The sequence below is a fragment of the Schistocerca cancellata genome, chromosome 2, assembly GCF_023864275.1.
Source record: "Schistocerca cancellata isolate TAMUIC-IGC-003103 chromosome 2, iqSchCanc2.1, whole genome shotgun sequence".
Lineage (NCBI taxonomy): Eukaryota > Metazoa > Arthropoda > Insecta > Orthoptera > Acrididae > Schistocerca > Schistocerca cancellata.
The window spans coordinates 448,449,543-448,474,844 of NC_064627.1; the positions used below are offsets into that span (position 1 = coordinate 448,449,543).

General features: G+C 42.8%; 1 protein-coding gene across 3 annotated transcripts in view; it reads right to left on the bottom strand.

The window, feature by feature from the left end:
- The window catches only part of LOC126161940 (glycerol kinase-like), a 274,510-nt gene that overhangs the window by 66,683 nt on the left and 182,525 nt on the right, over positions 1-25,302 (bottom strand). Inside the window, exon 1 of one of the 3 annotated variants that reach the window (XM_049918117.1) lies at positions 6,289-6,418. The exons of the other annotated variants lie outside the window; for them this stretch is intronic. The gene's annotated coding sequence lies outside the window, so the exon portion shown is untranslated. Of the gene's footprint in view, positions 1-6,288; positions 6,419-25,302 lie in introns of those variants that run through there. 3 annotated transcript variants of the gene reach the window in all.

Consider the following 25,302-nt stretch of genomic DNA (forward strand, 5'->3'; position numbering starts at 1 on the left):
ATGCTGTCTGCTCAGACATTAATACGTGATCTGCACAGTGATGCTCCTATCAACCACTAGTAAGTCCAAAATTATCTCCATGTCTGACACTGTATCTGGATTAAAATGCTGTCTTTTCTTATAAATAAGTCTGTGTCCCTTTGCAAATCTTAATAGACATCCCAAACAAATCCAAGTGTTTCTATGAACATAATCTGAGGTAACAAATCTCATAATAATTATGTGGCTGATTGTCTGTATATGTCAAGGGCATACTACATGATGCAGTTCACTGAACAAGGAAGAAATCCTACAACTGCCACTCCCAAACTCAACAAAAGGTTCATGAATAGGGTATCGACACTTCAGTATTTATACAGTAAAAACTGGATTCTAGATATTACATTCTACTATCTTGATGCCAAACCAAAATATGGAGGAATATTACATTTATTTTGTGCTTCCTCTAGAGTCAGACACACTTTCTCTTTCTGTAACTTTCCCCCACATTGGCGTCCAACATTTGTAAAAATGCTATTTAACCCTGTAAAGATTTCAGTAAACAGGTATCAGTGACATATAACTGAACCTGAAAAAGTTCTCAGGTTGATCTGGAAGTGTTTTGTGAAAGCAACAGAAAGCTGAGAACTAATCATTGGCTGGAATCAATTCTCTTTTTCATAGTGACAACATTTTTGAATATCACAACCACTTCGTTTATCAGAAATATTTTGTGAGCTGATTCTACAAACAACATGACAAAGGTTGCAATTCAACTACTGCATGACAGGTAAGTTACAGTGAAAGGAACTTCAGCTCTGCAGTTGAAAGACCACTTGAGCATGTGGTGCATTGCACTGAAGTGCCTAACAAATAAAGAAAAATAAAGGCTATGACAATGGTATACAGAAATGACGGCTCTTTTGATACTGTTTATCTACAAACACAGCACCAAGAGAAGACAAAAAGTCTATGGACATTTGATTTACTGCCTCCATGCTAAGAGTTGAAATTCAAAGTCACCTAAGAATGGTTTCTTATGATTCATCAATCAACCATGTAGAGAAGTAGCTGGAGTTCTTAGATATTTGCTTCCAGCATTTTTCATGGGCAATGTTTGAAGTTAAAATAGATAAAATTTGAAGAACAGTGTAGAAAATTAACAAATGTTGATCTGTGCAGGCGACTACTGTCTTTTATAAATGTTTCAGAGCTATTGCACTTCTATGTGCCCTCCTAATTCAAACATCATTAATTTGAAATTTATGAATAATGCTTTACTTTAAGCTTTCTGGCAGATTAAAACTGTGTAATGGACAAAGGCTTGAACTCTGGATCTTTGTCTATCGTGGGCAGTGCTCTACCAACTCAGTTATGCAAGCATGACTCATGACCCATCCTCTCAGCTTTCCTTCTGCTGTACAGTTTTTCATGGCTTTAGTTGTTTGGCAAGAGTTATAGCACTTAAATATAACCTATTTTTCTGTATTTTCAGCATAGTTTCGACTCCATCAATAAAGCTGTTTTCAGAGATGAGGTACTGAGGAAGTTGGAGTCTGAGATAATTATTATTCAAATTTTATATGACGATTAAACATTTTAACAGCAATGAGTATCTTGGTTGGCTAGCAATTTGGCTACTGTGTGAAAGTATCACAACTCATTTGTAAAATAGTCTTTTCTATCAGTGAAAACAATTATGAGCAAGAGATTTACGGTATATTGATAATTTTTACTTTTTCGACCATCTGACTATAACTGAATGAAACAATTTTCATGCCACTCACGTTTTGCCTTTATTCTCTGCAAGGCATCTTCAGTGGCAGGTTGCATGGACGATTTTTTGCATATTACATTTCTGTTCCATTTTTGGTGCCGTTCCTTATCTTATAACTGCTACTTGGAGATTTTTCCACATTTCACAGCACTGGGAACTGAACATTTGTTTTATGCAATGTTTCAGTTTGTGTTGCCGACAGTTGGCAACACAAACAAAAATATTGCATTAAAGCAAGTGTTCAGTTCCTAGTGCTGTGAAATGTGGAGAAAACCCCAAGTGGCAATTATAAGAAGAGGAACAGGACCAGAAATGAAACAGAAACATAATAAGCAGAAAATCATCCACAAAACCTGTCACTGAAGATGCCTTGCAGAGAATAAAGGCAAAATACATATGGCATGAAAATTGTGTTTCATGCAGCTGTAGTCAGACAGTTGAAAAAGTAAAAATTATCAATATACCATTATATTACACGCAACTGAGGGAGACAGGACTACAAAAGTTGAAGATATGAGCAAGGGATATACGCTGTCTTGGAGAGGGAGTGCATTCCTGTAGCCATAACAAATGAGATAATTTGGTGTGTAATATGACAGATCTTGGGCTGGCTGTCAGCATGACAGTACATCTGATCACGGGCAGATTACGGGTGCCTGACATATGTGTTTATCCATCTCCCCCAAGTTGTACTGGCAATGGGCTTTGTACATGTCAGCATGTGAAGGGTGTACTTTAAACATCTGATTCAGGGAAAACCAGTCAGCTTCCATGATCGACAGCATGGGCCACTACTGTGGCTTTTGACATAGAATATGTTTGCCTCTACGCAGCAAATCAATTACCAGTTCAATCCTGGATAACTAAAAATGGTGAGCAGCCATACCATCCATAAACATCTCCCAAATACGTGTAGAGAAGTCACCTCACATCACGATATTATGGTTGTGCCCAGTGTTGTCCACTGTCAGAGGGGTAGGCCAGCAATAAGAGAAAAGTGTACTGTTTGTATGTGCAGCACAAGAAATGGAGTCCTGCTCTCAAACTTAAGCCATCTTCTGATTTTATCACAATTGGGGTAATGTTGCTTGTTCAGACCATATTATCAGCACCAACGAATGCTCAAAGCATAATAAGAGGTCACTTGGGCAGGTGAACCATTGTACACACTGGTTATTGCCAATAGTAGCATAAGAGTGCACCGATAACTAAATGAAATGATCCCTCCTGCTTGTCAACAGGGCGCCAAGGGCAGGTGAAAATCATATGCACGCCACTGATCAAAAAGTCACCAAACATGCAAGCAACAATAATTAACACAGTATGGGAGTACATGTCATGTATTGTGGTACTGTATCTATTTGCTTAAATAAGTTCACAGTATAAAGAGTTTTTCACTCACAGGAGTTATCATGCTAATACTGTCTACCACCGCCTCTGGCGGCCACAAGTTTCTTCATTTCTTACATATCCAGCTGAAGTCGTTCACTGATGATTTGATCCCATAGACAGGTATTTTACCTGTTGTCTCAAATAGTCCTGGACCACATTACATGCCTTCAGTCAGCTACTGCCCAGTCTCTGTGTTGTTTCTCCCATTTTCTTTATGTGCAGGTCTGTGTTATCATAAGCAATGGTTTTTTGAGAGGTATTCAACTACAGATGTCCACTGCATGCAGATTCATTTGCAATGCTGACTAGGAAAACGGTTGAGTATGACTGACAGCAGCAGTTTCTGTCAAGTGTGAAACTGTCACTGGTAAGAGTGTGGCACTCTTCTCTGTTCCCTCTTGGCTGGGATATTTGTTGCAGCCACTGTGCTTATGTAGTATTACAAGGCTGCCAGTGGTACATCATTCCTGGCAGACATGGCATAGTCCTCAATCACACTCCAGTAAGTCAGGCAACTCTGTTTAGCATGTGTTGATAGACACCTTGTCCAAACAAACCATATCCTTTCTGCCTTTCCATCATTTTTAAAGTCAAGCATTTCTCCATGTTAATTCTATAGACACCTTGTCCAAACAAACCATATCCTTTCTGCCTTTCCATCATTTTTAAAGTCAAGCATTTCTCCATGTTAATTCTATAGAAGCTATACACACATTTTACACCCAAAATATATGTCAGCAGTAGAGGGACACGTGACCACCAGGAACCAGTTCTATGCCCACTGCAGTGCTTCAAAGCAACCAGTTTGCTCTTTTAAGGGGGTGACTCATATTTCGTCTAGTGAGCTTTTGGCCACTATATACTTTACGATACATTATACAATCACTAAAGAGCAGCCAAATTAGAGATACCTACCAGCAGTTTGTAGGCACCAAGCTTTGCCCCAATAATGACAGACACACATAATGACCCAAATTTCACAAGACACCAAATGTATTAGGGGGGCATCCTGATGTACTACTGTTACCCATTGCCCATAACTCAGAGAGATTAATCAGGACTGAAACTGATGTGTACACATCTCATTCAAAAATGTTCCCAATGCACTCGGTGCATCAGATGATCTGCGAGGACTTCCAAGATCCTTGTGTCTTTGCCTCTTCCTCAAACTATGCACTAGCAATCGAACTGAAACACCATTGAACATCAGTGTTCAGGCACCAGTGCTAAGCTCCACCTGTATGACGTACAGTGAGCAGAAGTACACATATGAGACATTGCTTCCTGATCATCATTCTGAGGTGTTTGTTCTGGATGGTATGGCAGACCACTGACTTATTTTCATCCTGCATTTAACTTGTGAGTGACATCCTGCACAGCCAACACTGTAAATGTTATAATACAGGGGACTCTATGCTGACCCAATTGTCTACATGCTGTTACCTCAAGTAGTCCACGATGGTACAGTGAGAAGATACACCCATGACATGATGCCACACGTGAAGTCCAGTTATCTGCACGACCCAGAAATGGAGTGCCCAATAGATCGGGCACACAAGGGCAAACGTGGTAATACCACTTCTCTTACCCATTCCACCTCTACTGTCATACCAGGTTGCCAGTACCAACTCGTGACGTCATCCCAGTCATCAGCAATAGTTTCGCACATATTTTTGTGCTATGAATAACTAATGTGTAAGTGTAAAATTTGAAGAAAAAGAAGCTCTATTCAACATTATAACAAACGGAAGCACACAAAACATTTTGTCCAGTACGTGGCAGGTTGTTTTGAGAGCAGTAACACGCTAAGACAAAGAATTTATAAAATAACTACCAGCCAACAAAATGAAATTTGATGTAAATAATTTTACTGTCTACTGCAATTGCTGGTGCCTAATATTAAAGTCATCATCACATGGGACTGCAGTTCACTTAAAAACATGACAAGGCACCAATGACAGTTCCCTGTTCATTTTTCAGTGTCCTAGTGTTATTGAAACAATTCCATTTTTGGGATGCTTAGAACTGCAGCGTCAAAATATGGTGGTTCATCACACGGTCTTGTTGTTGTTGTTCGCAGCAACAAAAAACGAACTACTTTTTTCTGGCTAAAATACTGAGTAGGAGATATATGAATAGAACAGGAACACCATGCAAAGTTTCTGAAGGTGAATAAATAGCTGTTCTTTATCCTATGCAAAGTAAACCAATTTTCTGACATTTGGATCACCAAGATAAAGAGTCGGAGTCAAAGCTGAAGTTGCTGAACACATGAAGACAATTTGTAGTAACACTGGTTTTCAACCCACTTCTTATTAACAGGACAGCTTGTATATTTTGCAAAACTGCCTTTCCCTCCTCTTCTACTGTAACTGTCATAATTGCGTCCTGTCTAGTACACAACCACACTAAGTACTTTTTCTCTCAAGCTTAGTGATGATCCATTTCCAGATTACCAATCACTCATTTTACTTAGAAACAATCCCTTTCTTTGTCAAAGTATGTGCTGCGTGGATAGTAGCGCAATGCCTGAGAAAGATAGGCTCAGGTTTAAATCCCTTTTGACAAACTGAATTAAATTTCATTTGGCGTTTCCTCTGTTGACGTATCTTGTCATCTTGGTTTTTCAGCAAAGAAAATTATATTTTTTCGCTACTAGAGGATGGAAGGGCACTTGTATATTAAAAAATAGTAACTGCCTCATTCTTCAACCATGAGGTACACCATTCGTGATTTGTCATTAATTAGGCACTTGCATCAGTTTCGATCTGAAATCATTGTCCAATATGACTCACACTGTTTTTATTAGTTCATTATCAATAGGCGGTGATTTCCTTATCCACACTGTATAACGTTTAAGACCGAAGCTACAAAATGAGCGGTAACAAACGATGTGTCAGTGTCTGATTTTTCACCGACTTTTAACTCGGCGCATACACTAACACCCACATACGCACATGATACAATAAAACAGGTACTATCGATAAATCAGAACTTCGTCTTTTAACGCTGAGGACATCGCTACAAGCTGGTCTGGCCATACAATTAATGTGCACAGGTTGCGTATTCGTTTGAAATCCACAAGACACCGTCAGTGTTTCGGCCGGGGTAACTAGACATTGCAGAAGCAACATGGGTACCTGTCAGTCATGTCCCGAGCGAGAGAGCCAGGGTTGGGTGGCGCGCGCACATCGGCCTGTGGTTGTACCGGCTGCTCGCGCGCCTGCTCCCCGCCGAGTACTGGCGCGGCTGGTGGCTACGCGCCGCTATTCCCGTCCTGGCGAGACACTGACCCACGCGTGCCCTCGCCTTCGCTGCCACCGCCGCCATTCCACAGACACCTGACTGCCCCTGCGTCTGCGGTCGCTTCTGGCTGGCGCTGCGCCACCACGTGCAAAGGGCGCGGAGACGGCCCGGCAGCACTCGCGCTCGTCTCGAAATGAAGCGTTCGCAAATCTGATTCAGCGGGGCACGAACTTTTGGAACAGACCAGTGTGGTTATTCGCTTGTCGTACAAGAGAGGTGAAGTGAGGCGAGATTAGGCAGGGCCAATTCTAATCCTCTTGATGGATTACCGGTAGAAGACCTATACAGAGATCTTCATACACCCATACACAGAGATGGTCGAAGTTTCAATTATCATATCAAATAAATCAAGTTAGGACTATGAAAGCTGGTGACTGTGTTAGTTGTACTCTTCTACATGTTGTCAGTCTGCAATGGAGACGTCTTATAATAAATCCTAGATGAGATTTTCACTTTTCACTGTGCAGCGGAGTGTGCATAGGTCTGAAACTTCCTGGCAGATTAAAAATGTGTGGACCGAGACTCGAACTCGAGACCTTTTCCTTTTGTGGGCAAGTGCTCTCCGCAATATCCTTTCTTCCATGAGTGCTAGTCCGGTAAGTTTCACAGGAGAACTTGTGTGAAGTTTGGAAGGTAGGAGACGAGGTACTGGCAAAAGGAGAGCTGTGAGGACGCGTCGTGAAGCATGGGTAGCTCACTCGACAAAGCACTTGCCCGCGAAAGGCAAAGGTCCCGAGTTCGAGTCTCGGTCTGGCATACAGTTTTAAACTGCCAGGAAGTTTGCTTATAAATCACTAGTGCGTCCCATCTCAGAATATTTTTCATTGTTGAAGTACGTGGTACTCATAATAGGAAGGACTAATGGGGCATACTGAACATGTACAACGAAGGGCGGCAGGAATGGCCGGGGGATTTTTTGAGTATCGGTAGCGTGTTCGGGAGCCCCTGGTAGAATGTCCAATATCTGCTCCACCTTCTTTGCTTTCGTCCTCCACCATCGTGTCACGCTCCAGTTCCCAGTCGGCTGGTGGTACACCAAACCATTGGTCAAACAGCATGTTGCTACAGCACCCGCTCTCCGACCTTTGAGATTCTACAACAAGGTAGCGAAGTTGCAACAAGAATGCTACTGTTGAACCAAAGTGAGCTGTTTAGGAGGGAGCTGTGTGAACAAGCGCGCTTTTGCCACATAAACAGTTTTACAGCGATAGACGTCTGTTTGGTAATAGTCTGTTCTTAATGGTGGTACTCGGACCAAATAACACTGTCACAAGTGTGCTTTCGAAATCTAGGGTTGGGTTATTTGGGGAAGGAGACCAGACAGCGAGGTCATAGGTCTCATCGGAATAGGGAAGGACGGGGAAGGAAGTCGGCCGTGCCCTTTGAAAGGAACCATCCCGGCATTTGTCTGGAGCGATTTAGGGAAATCACGGAAAACCTAAATCAGGATGGCCGGACGCGGGATCGAAATCTAGGGCTGAGAAAAAGACTTACTCGCTTGGCAGAAGATAGGAACACGAGCGGTAGGAGATCTCACATACATCACCCGGTTAATTCTTAAACCTTTTTCCTTTATTGGTTTATTTTTTCGATCAGTTTTTGCGTCCCTTTAGAACTTGCGCCCTTGGTGGGTGGCTATCTGGCCACCCCCTCGATTCAGCCTTGATACTGCCACGGAAATTTTTAAAAAATCTGACTCTTCAAACGCTCGAAAACAGACGAGAATTATTCCACGAAAGCCCACTTACTAATTTTCAAGTATCAACAGTATGTGAAGAACCTAGAAATACTCATTATCCCGCTACGCACCACTCCCTGTGTGACCGTGGATACAGGACCCGCACTAGTTGAAGCACGTACAGAGGCATTAGCGCAGTCTTTTTCCCACGCACCATACGTGTTTGGAATGGGAAGAAACTCCAATATGTAGTATGTATGTATGTATGTATGTATAGATTTGCCTTACAATGCGGCATATTTTTAACCAACAGTGGATGGCATGGCGAGGATCCTGGTTGTTCAAGTCTGCACTCACGCTGGCCAGGAAACATTCCAGCTCGAAAATGAACTGGTAGTCATTCTGGAAATGCTTGTCACTGAATTATTTCTTTCTCCGACGTGAAGTCATTGGTTGCCTTGTCAGGATAATAAGGGGGTTGAGGAAAACATTAATACGCCAAAGAAGCAGCATATGTGACTGTGTCTTATGCAGAATGAATTAGGGCAAACACACCCTTGGGCAGTTTCCCCACGATGCTTCGTCTTGACAGTCTCCCATATGATCTTCAGGAGACGACAGTAGCATGCTGCAGTGACGGTTTAACCCTTATGGGCATATAATCCGTTGGCACCACACCACGGCAGTCTCAAGAGACACTCAGCATTACGTTAACCGATAACTGTTGGATCTTCGTCTTTTTCGGCGTTATTGAGCCCTTGCGTTTCCATTACTTGCTTTGTTTGTCTCGGGGTCATACTGATACACACAGCGTTCGCCCATAGTGATCAGGCTGCTATAAAAATCACCTTGATTGGCCTGACACAGCTGCAACATTTTCGCTGCTGCCTCGTTTTGGGGGCTTTTTAAACGGAAGTGAGCAGTCGTAGAACCCAGCGATCGCCACGTTCGTCATGTTCACACTGTTGTACAACGTCAAAGCTGTTGAACTGTTTTCACCTTTTCCACTGTCGCTTTGAATCTAGTCCCTCGACTGTGGTACGGAGGTTTTCGAGCACCGAGGTTTCTACTTGCGATTCCCAGTTTTTCACGGAGAGATGGTCTGCCACTTCGTTCTTCGTCGTTCGGATATGTCTTACCACATTGGAAGCGTCTAAGTCACCTAGCCCTGTGTCATGTGATGGTGCACCTACATCAACTGAACATGGATTGTCGCAGCGTTGTTCCCCTTGAAATGCCCAAAAATAATCAGTGCACAAAACTCCACTTTTATCAGTGGGCAGCGCCATTACACACATATCAAAAAAAGTTTTGCATCATGCCGGTTCCCAGAACTCCTGAAAACAGGCGTTGACCGTGGATATTGCATCACAGACACAGACTCTTTGACTGTTCAGAGATGTCACTACACCCGCTCAAAGATGTAAACAAACATGCATGAGCAGCGTCTATTAGACGGACGGGGTCCGACAGCCGATCAGTCCCAGTCATTCCACGAGGAAAGAAGTACACGGCTCGTGTTGTCTGTAGTTCAACCATGCATAGACGGTCAATACCGCGGTTCGATCGCGTCCGCATTGTTATTTTGTGCCAGGAAGGGCTATCAGCAAGGGAAGTGTCCAGGTATCCCGGAGTGAACCAAAGCGATGTTGTTCGGACATGGAGGAGATACAGAGTGACAGGAACTGTCGATGACATGCCTCGCCCAGGCCGCCCAAGGGTTACTACTGCAGTGGATGACCGCCACCTATGGATTATGGCTCAGAGGAACCCTGACAACACCACCACCACGTTGAATAATGCTTTTTGTGCAGCCACAGGACGTCGTGTTACGACTCAAACTGTGCGCAATAGGCTACACGATGGGCAACTTCAATCCAGAAGTCCATGGCGAGGTCCTTCTTTGTAACCATGACACCACGCAACGCGGTACAGATTGGCCCAACAACATGCCAAATGGACCGCTCAGGATTGGCATCATGTTCTCTTCACTGATGAGTGTCGCATATGCCTTCAACCAGAGAATCGTCAGAGACGTGTTTGGAGGCAACCCGATCAGGCTGAACGCCTTAGACACACTGTCCAGCGAGTGCAGCAAGGTGGAGGTTCCCTGGTGTTTTTGGGGTGGCATTATGTGGGGCCGAGGTACGCCGCTGGTGGTCATGGAAGGCGCCGTAACGGCTATACGATACGTGAACGCCATCCTCCGACCGATAGTGCAACCACATCGGCAGCATATTTGCGAGGCATTCGTCTTCATGGACGACAATTCAAGTCCCCATCTTGTGAATGACTTCCTTCAGGATAACGACATCGCTCGGTTAGAATGGCCAGCATGTTCTCCAGACATTAACCCTATCGAATATGCCTGGGATTGATTGAAAAGGGCTGTTTACGGACGACGTGACCTTTCAACCACTCTGAGGGATCTACACCGAATCGCCGTTGAGGAGTGGGACAATCTGGACCAACAGTACCTTAATGAACTTGTGGATAGTATGCCACGACGAATACAGGCATGCATCAATGCAAGAGGACGTGCTACTGGGTATTAGAGGTACCGGACTGTACCGCAATCTGGACCACCACCACTGAAGGTCTCGCTGTATGGTGGTACAACATGCAATTTGTTGTTTTCATGAGCAATATAAAGGGCGCAAATGATGTTTATGTTGATCTTTATTCCAATTGTCTGTATAGGTTCCGGAACTCTAGGAACCGAAGTGATGCAAAACTTTTTTTGATGTGTGTACTCCTGTACCGGCGTGCTGCGATACTATCGCTCGGGGATTCCAGAGTATCAGGACTGCAGACATGCATCTGCAAATAAATAAGAAAGTTAATTACAGAACTATTTTTACGAAATGGTAATTAATACTTTATGATCTCACCCTTCGTACAGCCTGAGCATGGCTTAGATAATGAGACCATTTTCTGTATGCACTTCAGACTCAACACTAAATCCAAATAGTTTGCGTCTTGGCATTTGTAACTGGGGTTGTAGAGGCTATGACTTTTAATCCGGAAGGAAAAAAATGAACGTTTCCGGATAAGGTGTGACGTAGATTACCGTCTGATCGTCTGATATTGTTCGATTCAGTAGTGAATTTTTTTACTGATATATGTGTAGCATACTCGCAACCTTTCCCCATAAGAACTGGATTGAGAGAGAGAGAGAGAGAGAGAGAGAGAGAGAGAGAGAGAGAGAGAGAGAGAGATGCACTGTCATGCGTACTATTTGTCACCCTCGACAAAGTCTTAAGAGAGCGAAGTTGAAGAGTGTAATCGGTTACGAATGGAAGAAGGCAGCTTTCACATATTTGCTTACGGAGGCGACATAGCGTCAGTTGACAGAGATCTTGGGGAGATGTATAAAAGCATCGGCACAGTGGGAAGTAAAAAGGGGCTACTCATCATTAAACGAGAAAGGAACATTTGCAAGTAGGCAGAACTAAATAAGCACAACGTCACTTCACCATTGACGCACACAAGTTCAAGTCTGCTGATGAGTTTAAGTACCTGGCGGGTTGGTTCAATTGTTGTAATCAAATACCCGTAGATGTAAATGAAAGAATTTCTGCTCGCTCCAGATGTCTGTATTTCCTTAGAGATACGTTCAAGTCTAAGGCTTATCACATTCTGCGAAAATTAATTTCTACAATGCCGTTATACGCCCCACTGTCTTCTATGGTTCAGAAAGCTGGACACTAGCTAAAAAGGAAATGCAAAAACTTCTAACATTTGAAAGACAATCAATGAGAAGAATATAGGGCTCTGTGAGAGCGGAGATGCTTGGTGAGCAAGAAAGGGTAATGAAATTTATGAGATCATTAACCAGTCCAACGTTTTACAATATCAAAAGAGCAGACGATTCCAATGGCCGGGTCATGTAATCCGTACGCCAGGGATCCAACTTACTAACCAAGCTTTATGGTCCACATTACAACAAAAAGTCTCCTGGATAGGAAGAAGAAACAGATGGGAAGACAACGTAAAGAAAGATGATGAAGCCCTGAATGTAGCCAATTGAAATGGAGAATAACTGGTGCAGCGCATGGCCTACAGGGCCGGTGACCGCTGGATAAATAGGTAAGAAAGATATCTGTGTAGTATGTGGGTCGATATTAAGGTTTGTTAAGTGTCATATTAGTAATTACGAGGTTCGAGGTCCGATTCTTGTCTTATTATCAGTCCATAAAATATCATGACAAAAGACTTTTACTCCAGCAGTACTTTATTATGCGAGTAATACAATTATTATTGTTCCCAGCATTCCACAACGAACTGTAGTTCAGATGAAGCTGACACTTGACTTACATTACTGTACAAAACGTATCATAAAAACACAAACATCTGTATGTACGCCGTCTCTCTGTTAGGTTGAAAACTTTTCGTCTTACCCTCTTTTAAGTGGTTCTCCGATATTATGGTTCAAAATGGCTCTGAGCACTATGGGACTTAACATCTGAGGTCATCAGTCCCCTAGAACTTAGAACTTCTTCAACCTAAGGACACCACACACATTTATGCCCGAGGCAGGATTCGAACCTGCGACCGTAGCAGTCGCGCGGTTCCGGACTAAAGCGCTTAGAACCGATCGGCCACCGTGGCCGGCTCCGATATTATGGCAAGGTACTCTGTTGAAACGAACCTGGTTGAGAACTGTTTTGTGTAAATGATAAAGGTACCTGAAATCACAGTCATAAGTTTGTGAGCCACAGTTTACGTACATATATCGGAAGTTGAACTCTAAAACTACTCACAGTGACGTTTGAAGTGAGGACATAAACACGAGAGAACGCTAAACTCGGCGGCTCCCCTCGGTTCCTTTCGTGAGGTGTAGAGCACGTGCCAGCGCCACGTAGTCACTATCCCTACCTTTCACTGCTCTAATAATAATGTCGTTGTATGTTGATGCCAGTTCGGCTGGTGTGTCAATGTCGCCGATGTTTATTCAAGCACCTTCTCAGGTGGCTTTATGAGGGCGAAGACACACATTTCTCGACCTTTCTTGTACATAACAGATCTGAGATTCCACCGGAAAGTGAATCAGAGTTGGGAAGCAGCAACACAACTCCACAACACAGCACAACCGATGAGTTCAGTGATCTGTACCATACCGTTACAGACCAGAAGAAAGTCAATAAGAAGCTTTCTTTGCTATGATCTTCAGGGAATCGTGCACTGCTCCCTAACGCTCGCAATATCAGCCTACGACTTCACACAGTAGTAAGGAATACCATGAAACAGCTCCTAATGGCCGTATTACTGATATGCTTGACAAGAACGTCCCTACGATTTTTTTTTTGTGTGTGTGTGTGTGTGTGTGTGTGTGTGTGTGTGTGTGTGTGTTTGTTTTGGACGGGTGGGTGGGCGCCGCTAGACCTTGGGGTATGGTAAATTTTTACTATTTTGCAAAACGAATGGCGACTTTTAACCATCCACAAAAAAGTTGTTCTCACTCTATTAAAAACCTGCGTAATGGCGAATTTTAAATCAGTTTCTTCAAACCAAAATATCTTGATTTAACAATATGTTTCTCCTTTTCCTGAGAGCTAGGGCGGGGTCGCTTGCCCCCGCGTATTGGCGCCTTTGAAGCTTAGCCACTGCAAGTCCTACTGCGTATCCAGTTATTGTAACGTCTGTCAAAGAGTACTTTGTGTTCTATATGCGACATAAGGGACTAAGAAACAGGCAGTGTCAGTCCTCGTTCTCTGCTCAAAAGCAAGAAGCCTCTCACTTTTCCACCTGTTGCACTTGGTCTGTACTTCAACACGGGAAATATGGACCCGATGGACCTGGCGCAATTTCAAAAAAGCGAAAAGGTACCTAAAACGGAAAAATACTAAGGTTGCCAAAAAAAGCCTGCATGAGAAAAAAATTGTGTTTCCCTGATGACGTTATAAACTTTCAAGAATGGTGGAGTAGGATAAATGTATCAGTACTAGACAAGAAACCCTGGTCTGGAAACAGTGGGCCAATAGTTATAAGTGAAGACAAGAAAGTCTGAAATGTTCCTTTCGTACGACGACGATGACAAAAATTAAAAGAGAACCCTTTACATAAAGGTTCCATGCATCTGAAAAACGCACAAGGTGGTGCATTCAGAACAGTTGTCCTAGGTAACTCCCACCAGCTTCTAAGTAGGCATAGCATCGTCTCACGACATTCTATCGCACACTTTGTTCATAAGTCAAAGACAGCGAGAATTCTTGCCAGGAGATCCCCTCCACTCTCAGCAAATGTTTCGTATTCAACACTTTTCATATGGCCCTTTAGATGCAATCAGTGGAAAGATCAGGTGAATGATCACACCGAAAAACCTGACCTATTCCTACCCAACTTCCAGGGAACGTCTGACGCAGGATTTCACGAGCACTACGTACATATATCAGTTTATTAAAGCCTATAAACAATGATCTAAAGGTCTTCTTACTCCATTGGCAGAGTTATCCCACAGTATATTTGATTTCCAAGTTCTCAGTTCAGTCGTTTTCAGACCGTGATTCCTCATCTGAAATTTACATTTGCTCTTTTTCATCACCACATGAAGTTTTTATCATCACGGAAATGTTCTTTATGAAGACTGCAGTTTTCGCATCTCTTCAACACAGTGAAATGTGCCGTGTTGCTGATGCTTTTGATGGGACCTATACATCGTACGGCGAAAAAGAGCCCTGACAGGTCCAGTGTTGACTGACCGGTAGATGCCCGAAGCATCAGCGCCAAGCCCACTTCAACTGGAACTTCTTTTTTCATACGGACTACATACAATCATTCCATGATTTGGCCTTAACTTCCGTCATTACTAATCCGCATGTTACTGATCGAGGAGGCACTGTTGCGTAGGCACTGGATTCTTATTCGTATACACCATTATTCAAATCTCTATTTGTCTATTAACTTTTACATTTTAGGGACACAATGCAATTGAATAGGGTCGCCTGGAAGATTGGAAGCAATGCAGAGTAGTGTCTAACGCGCCGTCGAAAACAAGTTAGGTGCAGAAAGAGCACTAACTGGACCAGGACCGAGAAGAAGATCGACCATGTGCTTTTTAGGAAAACACAAATCCTGCTCTTTTGCCTTTAGCCATAAAGGGAAACCTCGTAAAAAATTACATTTTGATGTTCAGGTTTATTTATTTATTTACACGTCAAGTTCCGTAGGACCAAATTGAGAAGCAAATCTCCAAGGTCATGGAACGTGTCAGCACATTAAATTACAACATAAAAGTAATAACAGATGAAAATAAATGTTTATGAACCCGAAAGGAGTCAAGCCATAAGTTTACGTAAACGCAATCAACAATACAAGAATCAGCTTAATTTTTCAAGGAATTCCTCGGCAGAATAGGAGTGGCCCATGAGGAAACTCTTCAGTTTCGATTTGAAAGCGCGTGTATTACTGCTAAGATATTTGAATTCGAGTGGTAGCTTGTTGAAATTGGATGCAGCAGTATACTGCACACCTTTCTGCACAAGAGTTTAGGAAGTACGGTCCAAATTCAGGTTTGATTTCTGCCGAGTATTAACTGAGTGAAAGCTGCTTATTCTTGGGAATAAGCTAAAACTGTTAACATGAAATGGCAGTAAGGAATAATATATATATATATATATATATATATATATATATATATATATATATATATATATATATATATTATAGAGAGAGAGAGAGAGAGAGAGAAAAGGACGCCAATTTCAAAATACTCAGACTCGTGAACAGGGGTCGACAAGAGGTTCGTGAACTTACACCCCTATTGCCCGAACAGCACGTTTCTGAGCCAAAAATATATTTTTGCAATGGGACGAGTTACCCCAAAATATAAAACCATACGACATAAGTGGATGGAAATAAGCAAAGCAGACTAATTTCCGTGTCGAATGATCACTCACTTCAGATACCGTTCGAATAGTAAAAATAGCAGTATTAAGTCTTTGAACAGGATTCTGAACGTCAGGTTTTGTTGAATTATGTGTTAGAAACTGTAAAAACTGAGTCTTACTGTGATTCAGCGCTAGTTTATTTTCTACAAGCCATGAACTTAGGTCATGTACTGCACTATTTGAAACCGAGCCAATGTTGCGCACAACATCCTTTGCTACCAAGCTAGTGTCATCAGCAAATAGAAATATTTTAGAGTTACTCATAATACTAGAGGGCATATCATTTATATAAATAAGATTGGTTTCCGATTACTCCCGAAAGCACCTGCCTAGAGCTTCTGACGATGCCGTTTTCCCAGACACACTTGGCGTTGCGCTCCATGAAACCCACTGCAAAGAAAAAGCTGTACATCCACAGCGCTTGCGTAGGCGATTTTCAGCTTTAAGTACCACATCGAGTCGGTGGAGAAACCATGTGAAGTTACGTAACCTACCAGTCACATAAAGAGAAAAGTAAACGTTCACAGGATATGTGGAAACACTCCGCGGCATGCAAACTGAGGAATACAGCTCAGATGACAGTCGACCGCAGCTTTATGTCACTGCACCTGCTTGTCTAGAGCGGAGAAACCGACAACAATTGCCGGAAACTGTAAGGAAATGCGGCCTTGTATACACGATGAAGCGAAGCGTAACGTTTGAAAGACGGCAGTGGAATTTGGAGCGAGTCGGCTTGTAGGATGTCCAGTCATATTAAATAACTCTTTTATTCCTGCTATGGAGAGGAAAACATAACAGGCCGTTAAAGCCAAGAAGAAACTGTTCTGATACACGTACGGCCACGAATAAAAATATTCTTAGACAGATAACGAGTTTCGAGTTCTCTGTATTTCATACTATATTTATAATAAGTAATTATATAAGCCATTATTCGATGTACTAAAACCCGTACAACAACTGAAAATTAAATGACAAATAAAATAACGTGTAAAGAATATCTTTGCACGGGACTTTATTCGTGGATAAATATATACACTTATTACACTTTACAGCTGAAATAATGTACGTTGGTATCTAGTGTGTGTGTTCCACTCTGATGCTTTGTCATAACAGACTGGCTATGGGTTCTGCAAGTTCCTTTCTTATGCCTGATGCAGTGTACTTCTATTCACATTTGCATTGTATCTTTCATTCTGCTTCCCATTCTCTCCGTGATTCACTGACTACACATTGTTAATACCATAGGGTGCATATCGCCAGGCAGCATGAATTGCAGAGTTATCACTCAGGGACTATTTTTCGTTGACAACATCAAGCGCACGATTACTTCTGCCTAAGCATAGTTAACATCTTAATTTAAATTCCTTACTTTCTATTTTATATGTCGTGTATTTTAACAGTATTCATCTTTACTGTTTGTAACAAATGCTGTACTATTCTGAGTGTAGCTATATAGTAATAATTTTGTTTGCGTCCCCTCCGAAGTAAAATAGGTCACAGTGCTGCGAGCCTTCAGAGCCGAGCGAGCCCTCACCGAGCACGCTTACTATTTGTTGCGGGTGGATTATGGCATACATTATAGCCTAGACACTCAATAACGGGCCGGCTAGGAAGTCCACGACGCGCTAGCAAACCCGTTGACCTTGACGTCAGTTGCTCTCTGGTTGAAATCCACTGACAAAAAGAGCTGGTGTCTCAGAGGCAGCAAATCATGTCCGTCTCTGAGCAGCTTTCTCACAAGGGAACACTATCGCACATCCCTCAGATTTAGAGGTAAGAGACCCCAGTGGACAGCCCGTCAAAATCCGAACACAGATCAAGCATGAAAAAAGGAAGAAGGTGTACTAGGCTGTGAAAAAAAGCAAAATAGAAACAATGAATCGTCTAAGGGCAGGAAGTGCAATATAGAGCAGCCTTGATTGATTGATTGATTTTAACAGGAGAGCTAAAACAGCTTAGGTCTGACCCGCCACTGCCCGAACCGAAACTAGGTTTATTGTGCGGTATCGCTCCCTTTATATCTAGTAAAGCCAACCAGTGCCCTTAAATTGTGCAAGGAGTTCCTCTACCAGTTTTTTGTTAGACACAATTTCTTCAGGTCTAGTTGTCCGTAAGATTCTGTATCTTTTACTCTCCAATGCCATGCATTCAAAGATTAGGTGTGATGAAGTTTCTTCACCCTCATCACAGATCCTACATTTAGGGTCCTCTTCCATTATACCCATTGTGTGTATGTGTTTTTTGAAGTTTCCATGGCCGGTCATCAGTCCAGTCATGAGTTTGATCTCTTTCCTGTTCAATCCCAGGATTACAGAGCTTCTTTTAAAACCTGGCTTGGGCATCATTACGTTACCATATTTTTGTTTATGGACCTTGGTCCAATATCCTACGTGCTGTTTCCTAAGCCAGTTCCGTAGTTCTAATTTGATCATAGCCTTGGTGATTGTCAAGACAGGTTCCGGCCCAATAAATGGAGTTGTTGCCCCCATCCTACCCAATCTATCGGCTTGTAGAGCAGCCATAATCGCAACGGCGTCATGGTTAAGTGGGACGACAGAGAATGCGAGCGCTGTGGACGATGTGTTACACCCGGACTGGCACTTTATCCCTGCCGCGAAGAGCAATAGTTATACCTAGTTCCTCGGACAAATTTCTTATTTGCACTTTACCTCAAAACTGAGAGTCATTCCACATTGTAGAATTCACGTTCGGAAAAGCAACTTACACATAGCTGAGGAGCGCATGCGCGACGAAGCCACATGTACACACGCCAGTCAAGAAAACTGTAAATAGTCAAAGGAGAAATGTTATGTAATTTGTTGGAGAAATCTTTTTGTTTGCTTTTATTTTCTTGATTTTAAATTGACGGTCACATATTGCTGAGAAGTAAATTTCATTTCCCCATGATCAAAAGCTACCACCACAGAAGAAGCGACTTTCTTTACGTTTATTTGTTGTGAATAGCATTCATGTGCAACATCCATTAGGATATTAAAAGAAGAAACTCACTACATGAATGTGATACCCTCACATTCTGATGCCCCCAAACTGGGAGAAAGGATCTTTCAGAGCGTGATGCTTGGGACTTCAGAGAAGAGAAACAGAGAAACCGAAACTCGGGAAACGAGACTGTGTATACATATCTGACACGAAACGGAAAAGCAAGAAACTACCCTTCCAGAAGACCAACTTGAAGCAGTCACTGAGCTACGATTTCTCATGTTGCGAAGGTGAGCGTAGACGGCTACGGCTACACTTCATGCGCGTAGAATACCCACCTGATTGACGGCTGTCCGCCGTAAGAAGAAGCCTGAAACTGTGGATCTGCAGCGATCACGCTCTTACAATGAAATAATGGAATGAATAATGAATGTCATGTACGTCTTGTCATGTACTGCTGTTGGCTACTCTAGAAACTACCTTCACTTTAATGGTATAAGTTGTAACATTTTTAACGTGGTCAAGCTCTGTAATATCGTTGGTGTGAAGGTGGTCATGGTGTCTGACTGCCAAGCGGTAGAGCCGCTTCCACAACATTATGAACTGTTCGTCTGGTCACTGAAATGTTCGTTCTCCATCTGAAGTCTTGACAGTTGCCATGCTATACATTGGTTGGTTCAAAATGGGTCAAATGGCTCTGAGCACTATGGGACTTAACATCTTAGGTCATCAGTCCCCTAGAACTTAGAACTACTTAAACCTAAGGACATCACACACATCCATGCCCGAGGCAGGATTCGAACCTGCGACCGTAGCGGTCGCGCGGTTTCAGACTGAAGCGCCTAGAACCGCTCGGTCACTCTGGCTATACATTGGTTATGAGCCGTGGTAAGAATACGATACCGTCGCAAGCAAATGTGATGAATAGTGAGAGCAGACGAGACACCACACAGACGTCTCACATAAATGAAAATAACGAATAAACGGATGTGAACTACGGTACAAAAAAGGAATTCAAGTCAAACAGAACGCAACTTCAAAACGTTAAAAACACATGTTTTGAAGAAGCACAGAAAACTCTGTGATTGTGAAACTGCTAGGTTCATCTGTTGCAGTTTATATGACAAACTATTATGTTTTCATTTCCTTAGGAGTGATCACATTCACACGAACATCTATATCGGGCAAGGAGGCATATCTCACTCACTTACCAGTCGTACAAATTAGGTGCGTCGATAAGAGATCCCTATCATATGACACGTACTACACTAATACCATGTATGACACACCAGACGTGTTTTCCGGTGGATAGTTCAGCCGACTTGTCGCCTTATCATCAAAAGTTCGTAGTTCCCGTTCGAAAGCCACTTCCTTTCGGCTGAGAGTAGGTGTGCAGAGTGAACTGTCATTATAGGTCTGTCTACCTTACACCTCACGGTTGCAAACAGACGTTACATTACGACACAGACACAAATTTTAATAAAGCGAACAGCGGAGGAAAAAAAAAAAATGCACGAGAGAGGATCAAACACAGCTTGTGCGCGTGGTAGTCCAACACCGTAACCACTTAACCAAGATGCCATTCCTCGTTCCGGCTGCTCTATATTGCACTTCTTGTTCTTGGACCGTTCACCATTTCTTTTTTTTCTTCACAGTTCAGTACACATTCTTCCTGTTTTCATGCTTGATCTGTGTTCTGTGTGTGCTGTTCACTGAGCCATCTTACGACTAAATGTGAGGGGTGTGCGATGGGGAGTTTCCCTGTTAGACTGAGTAGCTGAACTTAAAAGCTAGCGTCGTCGTCGTCGTCGTCGTCGTCTCTCTCTCTCTCTCTCTCTCTCTCTCTCTCTCTCTCTCTCTCTCGCAAATGTGGTCTTACACAAGATTAACGTGTACTCCCGAATACTTTGTTACTGTGACAGCACTCGCGCAACATATTATGACGTCAGACTACTAAAAAATGGAAAATGGCTCTGAGCACTATCGGACTTAACTTCTGAGGTCATCAGTCCCCTTGAACTTAGAACTACTTAAACCTAACTAACCTAAGGACATTACACCCATCCATGCCCGAGGCAGGATTCGAACCTGCTACCGTAGCGGCGCGCGGTTCCAGACTGTAGCGCCTAGAACCGCTCGGCCACTTCGGCCGGCGTCAGACCACACTGCTACTCCTTTGACCGACTGACAGATAGCAATTTCTACAAAAACGCCTATCCTAGTACGATTACTTCTCGAAGGTTTTCAAGTTGCGCGAGTTGTTGAGAGTTAAGATAACGGGAATGTAACTGAGATAACGATTATGGATGTTGAACTATCAGTCATGAAATTAAATTGTCGATTGAAGTGATGCATTTTTTCTTCCCTTTTCCAAATTTGCTTCGAAAACTCTTGAGCATTAAAGAGAAACGCTCGCCAACATGAAATAACACAGACACGACTTGGTATTGACAAACGGGAAACTGGAACACGTGGACTGTACGCGACGAAAATTACTTGAAGGAATTTCAGTGTGGTCAACTGAAAATAACGAATGGATTTCTCTCTCGTTGACTCACTGCTTAAATGGCTAAGTTGTTACGGAGACTGTAACAAGACGTCTTGAATCTCAATTAACATGTGCATGTAAAAATAAATATTTGTTCATGAAAACAAATCAGTGCTTAGTAAGCATTACAAGCTTATTGTCTCTCCTTTATTATGAGTTTTGTACCTTGTACGTGCATCTTCAGCTAATCAAATGTATTACGGGATGCACTAAAAAAGAAGCGAGCGGAGGATGTCAGACGAAAACCGTCGAATGGATTGTAATGCCAACGGCAACGGGGAAAAAGCTGTGGTCCCTATAAGAGCGCTAGACGGAAGCGCGTTCGCATCCACGTGACGATAGAGCTAGCCCGTGCACGCGTAGACCGTACTCGTTAGTGTGACTGTGATAGCGTTAGTAACAGAAATTTCGCTCTAACGGTGACCTTGGGGCTTCAACAAACTCTTCATCAGGCACTGGCATTACGATCCATTCAGGGGTTTTCATTTTCAGCCTCCAGCTCGTTTCTTTTTGAATGCACCCTATGAAACATCTTGGCAGATTAAAACTGTGTGCCAGGCCAAGACTCGAACTCGCGACCTTTGCCTTTCGCTGGTAAGTGCTCTACCATTTGAGCTACCCAAGCACGATTCACGCCCCGTCCTCACAGCGTTACTTCCGCCAGTACCTCGTCTCCTCTGGTTACTGAATTCGTGAGCGCGATAGAGACACGACGGGTTGGAGATGTATGATGTAAGACAGCGGTAATGCACTAATTGCAAATTGAAGACAATTTAATAACTGACATACCATTAAGTTCTTTTGTTTTGTATAAATTAAATTGTTCATATCGTAAAATCACTGATGTGATTATAAGAAGCTGTAACTGAAGCACCTAGAGAAAAAAGAAGAAGAAAAAACAGACATAGGCAATGCATTATACATATAGAAGCGTGTTCCCCCTGTGGGAAGAAACAGAGAGAAAATCAATTTATGTCCGTTGGGGTCCACAACCGATAATAATCTATTGAAGCTCAAAACCACGGTACCACAGGGGTTCTTAACTTTTATCCAAGATAAACATTTATTAACATCCATTATCCGCTCCGTCTGTTAAGCCGTTGTTATAAGGTATGATACAGATGAGCTTTGAGCTTTAACATCATCTGCGAATGACTATGCTTCCATTTCAGCACACACAGAGAACATACGAGAAGCTATTGGCAAGGCCACAGCTTGTAGAAGAGCAAGAGTGTTTCTAATTAAAATAACGCTGATGGAACTTACTGGATGAATTACTCTGTAACAACCACCCCCTTATTCACTGAGGTGACAGGAGACGTGGGAAGTAACTCTACATGGCGTGGGCTCAAGAAGTAGTTGGAAGTCCCCTGCAGAAATATGGAACCATGCTGCTTCTACATACATAATTGCCAAACTATTGGAAGTTTAGGAGTTTACGCATTAACTGCCCTCTCGACAATGTCCCATAAAATTCGATGAGACTCGTGTCAGGCGCTCTGGGTGGCCAAATCATTCGCTCGAATTCTCCAGAATATTCTTCAAGCCGACCGCGAACAATTGTGGCCCAGTGACATGGCGCATTGTCATCCATAAAAATTCCATCGTTGTTTGGGAACAAGAATTCCATGAATGGCTGCAAATGGTCTCCAAGTAGCCCAACATAACCATGACCCAGTCCTTTCCATATACACAGCCTATACATTATGGAACAAAATGGTTCAAATGGCTCTAAGCACTATGGGACTTAACATCTGAGGCCATCAGTCCCCTACACTTAGGACTACTTAAACCTAACTAACCTAAAGGCATCACACACATCCATGCCAGAGGCAGGATTCGAACCTGCGACCGAAGCAGCAGCGCGGTTCCAGACTGAAGCGCCTAGAACCGCTCGGCCACATCGGCCGGCCAAGATGGAACAACCAATAGCTTGCACAGTGCCTAGTCGACAACTTGGGTCCATGGCTTCGTGGGGTCTGCAACACACCCGAACCCTACCATCAAACCTTAACAACTGAAATCGAGACTCATCTTATCAGGCCGCGATTTTCCAGTCGTCTAGTACCCATTTGATACCGTGACGGGCCCGGGAGAGGCGCTGCAAGTGATGTGATGATAGCAAAGGCACTCGCGTCGGTCGTCTGTTCCCACTGCCAATTCGCCCCATCGTCGTAACGGATACCATTATCGTACGTTCCAAATTGATTTCCGCAGTTATTTCATGCAGTGTTGATTGTCAGTTAGCGGTGACAACTCCACGCAAACGCCGCTGCTCTCGGTCGTTAAGTGAAGGCCGTCGGCCACTGCGTTGTCCGTGGTGAGAGGTAATGCCTGAAATTTGTATTCTCGGCCTACTGTCGACACTGTAGATCTCGGAATACTGAATTCCCTAATGATTTCCGAAATGGATGTCCCATGCTTCCACCCCCAACTACCATTTTGCGTTCTAATTCTGAGAATTCCCGCCGTGCGGCCGTAATATCTCCGGAAACCTTTTCACATGAATCACCAGAGCGCAAATGACAGCTCAGCCAATGCACAACCGTTTTATACCTTATATACACGATACTACAGTCAACTGTATATCTGCATATAGCTATCCCATGACTTTTGTCACCTTAGTGTATATACTATGGTTATTCAGCCTTTGAGGAGGGCAACAAAAGCATTTCAAGAGTGCCTTATTGGCTGGTGACAAAGAAAAGCAGGCAGTTTATGAGAAAAGGACCTAAAGAGGTATTTAAAACAGTTATACCAGCGGACCAAGATTTAAGATACCAGTTTAATTAGTGTTCTCTATTTCTAGTGTCAGAGTGTAGACACGCAACGAACAAAAAAAGTTACAGTTTGTTTCCGGCACCGTTAGAGAAAAGTTATATTTATAATGTACCAGAAATATAGTTCATTATCTAAGCAGCGAAATGTTACACCGACGAAGAATTACAATGTTTTTTTAGCCACACATACGATCAAATTTTGGAAGATACGCTTTACTGAGCTGCTCTCATTGATCTGAACGTGGGAGAGATTAGTGGCGCCTTACTTGGCATAACGAGGGTTCACAATAAAAATGAGGCTTTACAAGTTCTTTCACAAAATTAAGGTCAATATCGACGCACGTCTTCGCGAAAATCGAAATACTATCCCGTAACGACCCCGATTTCAATAACACAACGAACAGGAGATTGTAATCTGGACTGCAGTTAAATGACGGCAATTACAATAATGGCTAGCAGACGAGGCTTACATGTGCGATAACAGTTTTAGTAGAATTTGAAGCCATTTTGTGATCATGTTTCCAAGTTACTGCTATGCTAGTGACAATTTGTGAACAGTGACCCAGAGAGGCACGGAAATGGAAACGCCTAAGCGCCTCACAACGAGACTGCCACGCCAGAACAACAAAGATGGCCACAGCATTTACGAAAATACTATGTAACATCAGTATGATCTTACTGTAAATTTGTTTTTGTAATGCCATTTAGCCTGAAGATGAGGTAGCCCCTCGAAACATGTCGCTAAATAAGTAAGTAATATAATAGTTGAAGTTTGTGACTGGTGGGGGTAATTTTAAAAAACCGTTACATAAAACAGTTATAGTGTCTAAGACTTCTGGTCAATTCGAAGCTACTACAGCGCTTACCGATATACGTTGTTCATGGTTTTCTTTTGTCCAAAAATGCGGAAGAAGCAAAATTGTGGACGACACTTCACGTATAATACCAATTATTAGACAATACACTTATAGAAAACAATCGATAACTTCCATTCGGGAACTACTCATCTATTC